The sequence below is a fragment of the Rattus norvegicus genome, chromosome 3, assembly GCF_021556685.1.
Source record: "Rattus norvegicus strain SHRSP/BbbUtx chromosome 3, alternate assembly SHRSP_T2T, whole genome shotgun sequence".
Lineage (NCBI taxonomy): Eukaryota > Metazoa > Chordata > Mammalia > Rodentia > Muridae > Rattus > Rattus norvegicus.
In genome coordinates, this window is record NC_141536.1 from 150,909,674 (window position 1) to 150,917,498 (window position 7,825).

Here is a 7,825-nt window from a genome sequence, read left to right on the forward strand (position 1 = left end):
CTCTGATGATGAAATCATCCAAACCATCTATAAGACCTTGAACCCATAGGTCTTCCTCTGTCTCTTGCTTATATAGTGTGGACTAAATCAGAGAGCATCCAGGAAGGAAAACATTCACCACCTAGAATCTTAGAATGCTGTCTTATATGGAAAGGACTTTGAGGTGTTATTTAAGTGAAAATAAGATCAGACTAGATTGAGGTGGACCTTACACCAATCTACAGACCCTCAAGGAGTAGCCAGAGATGCACAGTAGAGTCAGAAATTGGAGAAATGTATCCATAAGCCAAGTCTTAAGAAAGATCTCTATCAAGCAAGCACCAGGGGCAAAGGTGGAGGCACGAAAAAGAACATTCCAGAGAAATTCCTGAAGAAAACTACTTATGCTGATAATTCGATTTCAGGTTCCTTGTACACAATGCCTAGTATGTTCCCTCTGTCCCACCCTTCAATCAGATCTTTAGTACCCAGCCAAACCCTCTTTCTGCCTATGGGAAGCCATTGTATACTCTCATTCTGACAGAGTCTTCAATCATATCTGACTCAACGTAGGGTTCTGGGGGATGCACATTCCAAAGCCAAGGAATTCCCATTCCATCATCTGTTATTACCAACTGGTGACTGATGGGTTTCATCATTTGTTCCTTTGATAACAGAACTAGAGGGAAGGATTGGCTTCTTCTCCTTTAAGAAGAGGCACTGTCTCACTTTCTGTCTATAGGTTTAGCTCCTAATTCCATTCACCATTTTTCCAAACATGCCCTTTGGATATTAGTGGTGGCAGAAAAATAGCACTTACATTCTCCATTATTTATCCCCACCCTCTCTTTCTACACGTACCATGCCTTATCACCCCCCCGTTTGCCCCTCACTATACCCAGTTACCTATGACTCCTGAACTGATACTGCAGATCATAGCTTAACATCTCCCCATCATCCACAGTCCTTAAACCCTTCAAGGTCAACTAAATGCTCCCCTTCACCAAAGCTCTCTCAAACACTATCCCCTGGAAACCCACCCCTTTCTCTGATAGTTGATTAAAACTCAACTCACACTTTTATTGGGGAGAATATTAACCTCAAGGGCCACGGGGCAATCATTTCTGTAAAACTCTGCTTTTTACCAACTAGATGACCAAGCTCCAATCATGTGACCCCTCTGGACCTCAGGGTCCCCACCTTTACAGTTGACTCATTGATAGTGCCAGCCTTATGGTGTGATAAGAGATGGGAAAAAAAGCACTGAGTGTGGAATGCAGTTTGGCTGCAGTTATTACTATCAACTACCATCACCATCACCCTGTCATGCCGGTTTCAGGGAACTTTGTCTATAAATACCTTGTCCCAGACATGGAACACAGACACGTATAAATGCAACAGTTATCAGGTAAATAAAAAAGGACAACAGCAAAAGCCGCTCTTCAAAATGAATGCCCCCACTAGCCATGGGTACTGTGCAGGGGCTAATGTACCAAGGACAGTATATTATTATCCTCATAAAACTCCTTTCTTCCTAAGAGATTAAAGAGCTCAGAATATTCCATTCCAAACAGCTTTACAAGTCCCCTGAGAGAGCAAGTAAGGATTGCGTTTCTATTGTCCTTGTGTATCAAGGCAGAGAGACAAGAAACAAGTTTGCTGTCCTGACACCTTGAGGTGCCTTCTCCCCAGTACTGAGAAACTGAGGAAGCATGGCTCCCTTCCCCCTTGTTTCTTAGGGAAATGTCCTTTAACCAAATCAGTATGCTGCATTATATTGGCTCAAGCCCAAAGTGTATGGCCTCTGTCTCCCCATGTACTCATTCATTGACTTACCAATTCATTTATTCAGAATCAGCCGACCAACCCAATGACAGTCTCGGTCACACTACTAAGTATCAGGCAGGCTATAGAGAGTGACATAGGCTGGATAAGAAAGCACGGTCACCTAGAAAATGCCCTAAGCAATGCGTCTGCTGAAGCAGAAGGTAGGTAGATGGTATTTTTGCAGCCTCAAAGGCCATACATTTCTTCCCTTCAAGTATTTTAAATGCAAATTTAAAATTCAACTCAATTTCTATAAATACTTCCCAAAGATGTGATGATCGCCCAACCAGTAGTCTTCCTTCATGAAATTTAAAGCGCCTCCCACCTCTGCTGAAGCCACTGAGTTACAAGGTGATATCAAAGTAAAATTATTGCTTCCAATAAGGATGCTCAGATGACCTAGAATCTTCCATAGTGAAACACCAAGACTCCTGTGCACCTCAGCATAAAACAAGAGGTAACTACAGGTATTTTATATCCCTGAGGATAGTATTATTCATAATAGCCAATGTTGGAAGCAATCCAAATGTCTACTGGTGGTTCGGTAAGCAAAATGGAACATATACTGTACACATAGAGAAGGGAATTTTCATGTAGGCTACAACATGATGTATCCCAAAGACATTAAGAAGAGAAAGAAGCAGTTACAAAAGGAAAAATAGCAGACAGCTCCATTTTGATGATATATCTAGAACATCAAATTGCTAGAGAAATGGTCGATGCAGAAGGAACTGGGAATTAGAATTTTCAATGGGTAGAGAGATTTAGTTTTAAGTCAAGAAAAATTGTCAGTAAATAGGTGTCACAGATGGACTCATAATGTTATGATTGTCCCCAAGGTCACTTATTGAGCACTTAAGAATAAGTAGGGGCTCGGGAAACAGCTCAGCAGTCAGGAGCTATGGCTGCTCTTGAAGAGAATCTGAATTTGAATTCTAACACCCAACATGGTGGTTCACAACTCCCTCTAACTCCAGTTCCAAGAGCTGGCATGTCCACTTCTGACCTCCATGTGTGGCACTGCACACATAGACATACACACAAGCAAAACTTCCACACACATGGAATAAAAATAAATAAAATTTGAAAGGTAAAGTGTCAATATTACATATATTGTCAAAGAAGGAAAAGAGGAGAATGACAGGAGGAGGAAGCAGAAGCAGAAGAAGAGGAAAGAAAGAAGAGAAGGGGGAGAGAGGGAAAGGAAGCATTACTCAATAGACTTATCTAAAACCATAGAAGGCTGGAGAGGACTCTAGAGACACCTGATCCTTGTACTGATCTCTGTGCTCCACCCCAGCTCCAGATGCTGGGGCTCAGAGTGGCTACCAGAACCAAAGAACTCTCCTTAGCCAAGTCAAAGCAGCAACCACATGAAAGGTTAGCTCCCACAAACCCTTTTTATTTTCCATGGAGATAGCCAAAAGCTAATGGTTGCATGACTCTGAGGGCAAAAGTCTTCTCACTTTTAGGAAGAAGCAGTTCTGTTCTGGGATTCATACCCCAGGGTTTTCAGAGTCAAGCTGAAAGTCACTGTCTCCAACTGAGGCCACATTTTTGCTTTCTGCTTCACCCTGCCCCCAATTTCCTCAGAACTCATCCCAGAACACTGCCTTCCATGAGTCGCCTTCAGAGGAGTCCTCCCATGAGGCTGGGCAGTGTTAGCCTTTCTTCCACTATTGCCAGCCAAAGAAGACTTCTTCAGACTTTCCTTACTCACTCCCAAGGCATGTGATACTACAGATTATCTGAATGCAAGTCCCCACACTGGAGTATCTGTCTTACACATAAAAGAGTACTATTATCCTTGATCCCTGAAATCCCCACTTTTCCCCACTAAGAAATGATACCTCCCACACTGAGGTGGGACATGGTCAGGAGATGGGCCAAGCCTTATAGGAACACATACATGACTGATGTATTGGGGCTGCATTTTTATCTCAATGTGAAGAGCCCTTTGAAATGATCTCTGGTGGAATGGATTTCTATGACTCACCATTAGCAACCTGTTAATGAGCTAATGCAAGAAAACAAAACTCGACACTTTCAATGTGCCCAGAGGCTGTGCTAGACCCAAGAGATAGCTAAACCAGTGGGACAGCTCAAACTTTGAGCCTGCCTTTTGGGCAGTAAAAGCAGATAAGCTAGAAGAGAAAATAAAAGTACTAAGGCAGAACCAGAGAGGGGAGGACACATCTGGAAAGGGGTCCCTAGCTAGAGATCTTTGTGTACCTGTGGAATCTCTAGGGAGTCTCCCAGGCACCAGAAACTCATGGCCACACAGGGCATAGGTATCATAAGGAAGGGAAGGAAGTCTGCTGATTCCACTCAGGATTCAGTCACTCAGTCACTCATCAAACATCGCTGGGCACGTGTGCTTTCCTAGCCCTGGAAATGCAATGGAAATGAACAAGAGATAAGAATGAAATCAGGGCAGAGAAAACTACGTTGGAGCTCTCTGTGGCCTTGCAACAGTCAGTAAGTTCCCAATACTTCTTGTCCTTATCTATGGCACAGGCAAGAAAATGACAAAACATCTCAAGGGGTTGTTGTGAGGATTAAAGAAGATGAATGCCGAAGTTATTTTTTCCACACACGACAATTTGAAGCACTCCATGTATTATTTCTCTCCTACCAAGTAGACACACTTGTTTCTCTCAAGAATCCCATGCATGGATAACAATTTAAAAGCCAGTGCCACGGTGCATCATGGGGAAAGTGCATCTTGTCTCCATGTTTGGAAACTGAGCTCCCCTGGAGGGCTGTGCTTCCCCATGGCACTTCTTTGACATGAGTCTTGGCCATTCACTCTGATGGCTGGAACCATGCTCCGTGAATCTGTCACTATGAGATCTGCATATAACAAGATAAGCCTACTCTTCCAGCTCACTTGGCAGACACCATGAAGAACTAATGCCTACAACTGTCAGCATTTAGTGTGAGATTTAATAAACGGGGTGTTTTTCCAAGTCCAGTTTCACCATGCCAAGTGGAGGCTTCAATCCCCACGCACTAATGCTGGAGCATGCACGCTCACCAAGTGAGGACCCAGGGATGGGAGGCTGTATTTCAGCCAGATTCGGAGAACTGCTTTCTGAGACCAAAGCCACATATTTATGGGACCAGATGAGGAGAAGAAAAAAATCAACATTCTGAGGATGACATCACCAACTCCCTGATTTAGGGGGGTTATTTATTTATTATGTGATAATGGCCCAAATGTATACACTACTCCAAAATCTGCCATGAAAATTCAAACATCTTTGTAATCCCTGTTTACAAAGCACACAGAGAAATTAAAACAGGCTTAATCGAGTAGTGTTTGTGCATATTAATGAACCTAAATTCTAAATCTGGATTTTGAAATAAAAAAGGGTAAAAGAGGATTCATTTCAGACTAATTTGCTTTTGAATATGACACTTTGCATGTCAAATAGTATAAGGGATGTAGAATTGGGGGGGGGCAGATAAGCATTTTAAAGCATTTTCCTACAAATTGGAGGACATACAATATTTTAAAGGGAGAGGACCTCTGTGTATATTTTAATCTTGGGCTTTCATGGTACAAGTGCTTCACTGAATCCCTTACAATCTCCACTGTGACCACAGAATCCTCTTCTACAGCCTGCAGACCTTTCCTCTGACTGGCCTGCTCTGACACTGTCGAAAAGGGACTTGGTACCCTATGGGACATGTTTGTCCACATGTCCACTAAAGCCCAGAGCACTTGTTTCTTAGCAGACAGAGGAACAGAAAGATTTGAAGTCAGGGAGACTCAAGGTCACATCCCAGCTCTTCCTCAGAGGCTGTGAAGTACTTAGTCCTCTGTGCCTCACTTTTGATGGCTGCAGACATAGTTGGTAGAACATAGGTATTCAGAAGTGCTATGTCCATTTCTTGGAGTGGCAAAAATAAACAACCAACATCCAATTTCCTGTGGTCCATGACAAAAACAAGAAAAAAGACACAAATCGGAAGGATCTTGTGGTGTGAGTAGATGTATTCAGTGAGCACTCTGGCTTGTCTCTAGGATACAGGCTATGGGCTAGCCAATCTCAAGCCTTGAAGAAGTGAGTGTGAACTGGGCTGGACTCCAGGATTTGTCACACAGAAGCACCTCTGGCAAGTGGTATACCTTCCCGGTGCTAAGTTTTCTCACCAATAAATGGAACTACTATTGCACCAGCCCCCTCTAGATGTGCAACTTACACATGTCACAGTTGCCAGAAAATTCCTGTGGAGACATACAACTGGGAGAACAGGCCTGAAGAATAGACCAAAATCAGAAAGGTTGACAAAATGTATACACATGAAAAAAATTCCAAAAGCAAAAGAGGGCTGGGAGATGGCTCGGTGGGTAAAGTGCTTGCTCATTAAGCAGGAGGACGTGGGTTCAGATTCCAAGAATCAATGTAAGAGAGTCATGTGGGGCAGCAAGAATCTGTAAGCCATCTCTGGGAACAGAGATGGGCAGACCCTAAGGTCTTCCTGGCCACCCATTCTGGCAAAAATGGCAAGTTCTAGGTTCAATGAGATACCCTGTCTCAGTAGATGAAGATCAATAGAGGAAAATGCCAATGAACTAATGACAACCTCTGGCCTCCACATCTGCATTCTAATGAAGGAACAGAAGGGTTGGCAAATCTGCCCAAGGGCTTATACTCTGATCTACTTATGAAACATCTAAGACACCAATTGGTCTAAAGAAGCTGTCCAAGTTCTTTCCTTCTACCATTTTACAAATGTAAAGAGTGAAATAATTCTCACAAACCCTAGGAAGTAAAAGATAAAGACAAGTCAGTGGCTCCACCACATTCATCCTTCTTCAGAAGAAAATATTTATGGTGGTGAAATGATTCAGGAACAACTAGGTAAGGCTCATAAGTTACACCACACTCAGAACCAGCAACAGACAGATTGAGTAATTACATGTGAAAAGAAAGATTAACACCTCTAACTGAGTGCATAGGAAATGTCTCATAGTCTAAAAGATGAGGAACCACTCCGAACATTGCACAAAATTCATGTAGGGAAAAGCTGATTTCACAAAATAAAATTAAGCTCTTCTATTGCTAAAGATGCCAACAATAATATTAAAAGACAAATGTTTAAAATGTGGGATCTGTATGACAAAATATGAATGAGTATCCTTAAAATGTAAAGAGTGCCTATCAATCAACAAAAACTAAAGCAAGCCAAGAGAAAATATAGACAAAGGACTTGAAGAAAATTACAGAAAAGTTCCTATTCAAGACAAACTAATAAAAACTGTGAGAGCAAACCTCATAATTTTACATTAAAAAGATAAGAAACTATATTTCCAAGGTACATGTTTCCAAAGCCAAATACCCACTGTTTTCTTCAAGAGTACAAGGACTTAAAAATTAGAATGGAAGTGGCTATATCCCTCAACAGAGATATGTGCTGATGTTTATTACAATTCTAAATGCACGCTCTTGGGGTTGGGGATTTAGCTCAGTGGTAGAGCGCTTGCCTAGGAAGCGCAAGGCCCTGGGTTCAGTCCCCAGCTCCGAAAAAAAAAAAGAACCAAAAAAAAAAAATGCACGTTCTTCTTGAAACATTCAGTCTCTTTTTAGAATGTATTCTGCAGAAATACAGAAACAGAGGCATGAGGCTATTCATCATGACTTTGGTAAGAGAGATAGACACACTAGAAGTATTCTCTCTAAGCTACAGTTAGTACTGATCAAACATCTCTAAACGAAGGAAACAGAGTACAGTACTGTCAATAAAACAATGCAGTGGGCTGTATAAAAGGTGTTTGTCGAAAACTTAAGAGCACGATGGTCAGGGCACATGATCTCAGCACCCAGGGCATGGAGGAAGGAAAATTCAGAGTTAAAGGTCATCCTTAGCTACACAGAAAGGTCAAAGCCACCCTGGGCAACATAAGACCTTGTCAGGAAATAAGGAAGGAAGGAAGGAAGGAAGGAAGGAAGGAAGGAAGGAAGGAAGAGAGGTGAGACAGAGAGAGAAAGGAAGGGAGGAGAGAGGGAGG

The 7,825-nt window shown here is 42.3% G+C and overlaps 1 protein-coding gene across 16 annotated transcripts in view; it reads right to left on the bottom strand.

The window, feature by feature from the left end:
* Positions 1-7,825, bottom strand: part of Ptprt (protein tyrosine phosphatase, receptor type, T) — a 1,095,890-nt gene that overhangs the window by 926,531 nt on the left and 161,534 nt on the right.